This window comes from Delphinus delphis, chromosome 2 (genome assembly GCF_949987515.2).
Source record: "Delphinus delphis chromosome 2, mDelDel1.2, whole genome shotgun sequence".
Taxonomy (NCBI): Eukaryota; Metazoa; Chordata; class Mammalia; order Artiodactyla; family Delphinidae; genus Delphinus; species Delphinus delphis.
The window spans coordinates 9,808,147-9,811,710 of NC_082684.1; positions in this window are offsets into that span (position 1 = coordinate 9,808,147).

Here is a 3,564-nt window from a genome sequence, read left to right on the forward strand (position 1 = left end):
TGTGACGGCTGCTTACAGGTTGGTACCCAACCAGCTTGTTCAGTCAGGGGACAGTAGTCATACAGAGCAACCTCAGTTTCCCCAAGGATCCTAGGCTTCCTTTCAGGAACGCTTACTTCCAAGCTCAGCCACCAGAGCACAGGGTGGCAGCCCCTCTTCCTATTCTGACGGAAATGGGAGGGAAGAAACAAACTGAGGACCTGCAAGGTGGCCCTGACTCCTTCCAAAACCCTCACCATGGAGTCATGGTCCTGTTTTTAGATGCTGAAACCAGAGCACAGAGAGGGTCAGCAGCCTGCCTCAAAGCAACCAGCTTGTGAGCGAGTGGTTGATTTGGGACTTGTGCCCCGGGGTGATGGGCTCCAGGCCTCGCCGTGGAACTTCAGCCCCAGCTACTTTTCTTTCCTTGGCAGGCCTGGGCCGCTGCTACTTGGGCAGCCGGTTAGCTAGTTGAGGGTAATGTTCCAGAGGAGGGGTTGCAGGGCTTCCTTCTGATGCCCACTGCCCCAGAGAGCTGACAACACCAGGGTGATGTGCTGGGGGACAGAGACAGGGTGCTTGCCATCCCCTGGAAAAGCAGAAAGAGACCTCCTCTTGCAGGGCAGCTGGAGGGCAGAGCCGGCTTTGGGATGTCGCTGTTCTGATTCCTTCCACTGGAGAAAAAAAGAGGCATTTCTCTCCAGAGGCAGTGGCCTCGCATGTTCTAGAGTTTTACAGGCGAGGAAGAGGTGGACAGAGGAAGTTTTGTGTGAATGTGGGGTGTGTGTGTGTGTACACGTGTATGTGCACATGTACATGTGTGTGTTTGTGTACTACGTGTTCATCTCCACCCAGAAGCACAGCTACGTAGCCCTTGTTTCCAGCCCTGGGCTTCCGGGCAACAGATACCACCAGCCTGTGGTCTCTGGGAACCTCAGGGTGACCATGCTGGACCCAGGATGTTTCCCCAGGTTCCAGCATTTTATGCCTCTTATAGAAGCAACTGGATGTTCCTCCGGCTGTTCTCCACACAAAGGGAAGGTCAGCTGACCCCCTGAGATCTCTGCCATCTGGAAACTCCCTCAGGCTGGTTTGGAAAACGATGCCCTCTCTTTTGCTCTGGCTAGCATGCAACCTGCGCTTAGAGGAGGACTTTGCTAAGTGGGTCCTAATTTGCCCATTTCTCTCTTGCTCTGTGTGTCTGTCTGTGTGTTTTAGAAACCAGTGACGTTCAAAGATGCTAAAAACCCAGGAAATGATCATTTAACAGTTTGCGGATAAATATATCTTGGTTTCTGTCCATCTTTCTGCTCTCAACCACTGTTTCTTAAAACATTTATGATCTAAGTGTATGTGAACGTGCAGTTGCTAGCTCTGCATTCTCTTTTCATTCATGTTTGATGGTGTAGGACTCCACTGAGGAAGTGTCCACTTTTATTCTTTTCACCTGCTTATTTATATTCATGCATGTTTTCTTTTAGAAAATGTTTAAGGCAAGATTTGAATGTATACATGGTCAACACAAGAATTGTGAGGGTAGAAATAACCTGTTTATTGATGTACACAATCTAGTTTTAACCAGTAAATGGATTGGCTAGTTTTAAAAGGTGCATCTAGAATCAAGAAAGAGAGAGAGAGGGAGAGGGAGGAAGCGAGGGAGAGAGGAAGGAAGAAAGAAAGGAAGGAAGAAAGAAACTAGTGACATAGCATTTGTTGAGCACCTAAAGTACCAGAAGGAGGAAAAATGGCAAGTTTCCAGTACCAGCTCTGGAGGAATGACCACTTTCCCCTCCATTTCCAGAAGACCAGCCCTCTCACTCCAAAGCAGGTGAGCCTGGTGGATTGGTTAGTTTCTCTCGTCACCCTCTAAAGGGAGGGCTCAGGAACCAGAGGGCACCAGACCTCCTCAGAACCCCACCTGGAGGCATCACTGCCTCCCTGCAGTCTGTCTGCCGTCAGTCAAGTCGACAGAGGCCAAGTCAGCCCATCTTTGCTCTTGAAGACCTGGTGACACTAACCTAGTACTGACCAGCTAGCTATTCATGTTGGCTGGACTGGTCTAGTTAATGTACGGTGAGCCAGGCGAGGGCATGGTGGAGTGTGTGTGTGTGTGTGTGTGTGTGTGTGTGTGTGTGTGTGTGTGTATGTTTGATGCTGTGTCCGTGGGTTTTGTTGTCAAAAGCAAACTAAATTTTTGTCATTGTTTAAAATGTTCTGTTATGTAAACAGTAGACACAGGGACCATATCCACTCCCGTCATATTATTTGTGATTGTAAAACACACGTTTGCAGTAAGTTAAGCTTTCTGGAAAGGCAAGCAGAGTGGGAGCAAATGACTGTCTTGGAACATGTGTGTATTATCTTGGTTCATATCAAGTCCAAAGCCGGCCGAGAGCCTCCCCTGCCTTCCCTGCTCGGCGGGGGGAGGGACTCTAGTTTCTTGTCAGTGCTGTGTTTTAAAGTCATGTGAAGTTTTCATCCCCTTTCTGTTGTTCAAGTTGGAAGTAGCCATGTTCTCAAAGATGGTTTGACGTTTTCGCTATTGCTTTATGTTTTCTAAAACGTATCTACTTTATGTTTGGAAATAAAAATCTCTATTTTGGCCTATGAAACATTGTGTGGTTTGGAAGTTCTTTTTCTGAGGTAAAACGGTTTGTCTGAAGAGATTATAAGGAGAAAGATGCCATGTGGCTAAGGCCGACTCATTGTTAAATTCTGACTTCCGGGCAGAATGGAGGCCCGGTTTATTCAGGGGTTGAACTCAAGGCGATAGTGTCTCTCAATCCAATGTGAGCATCAAATCACCTGGGAAGCATCTTCATAAATTTTGGCAGCATCTCCCCAGACCTCCTGGGTCACAGTCTCAGGGGTGAGGGCAGGCCAAGCAAATTGTGGAAATTCCAAAATGCGTTCTGAGTAGAGAGATGGCCCCAGGCAGAGCCAGGCTGCGGGGAGGTAACAGCAGGCCCGTCTCCCCAGATCAAAACCCCACTGTGACGGTTTGTTTAACAAACTGTTCTTAGGTTTGGGGATCTGGTTTCCCAACCGACAGTGCATTGGAAGCTGCAGCAGAGGGGACAGCAGAATCAGGAGAAGGGGAGTCCCGTGCCCAGGTTCGAGGAAAGGTCTAAGAAACCAGCAAGTGAACCCAGTTAATGAAGGCTCCTAACTAGGGCCCTGGCTTGCCAAGAAAAGGAAAATTTAAGTCCAGAATCTGCTGACAAAGGCACGGATGTGTACTCCTCAGTCTAGAACACGTTCCATAAGAAGGATTTAAAACAGAAAGGGTCTGCCTCTTGCATAAGTGATTCCCCAAGTTAAAAAAAACCTGCCATTGTTTTAATAATGCATGTAATACTTTTTCTAATCTGTTTTCTTAAGAAAACTTCCTCACTTTTGGGAGGAGAGAGAGAAGGACACCTCAGGCGAGAAGTGATGTGTCTGCAACCCCTCACTCCTAAAATGCTGGGATAAGGTAGAACAAGGTTCTAGACTCTGCCCCAGCCTCAGCGGCATCCAGAACTGTGAGTGAGAAAGACTTGGAACTTTCTAGATTCACGTTCCACTGCACATGCCCTGGAGTTC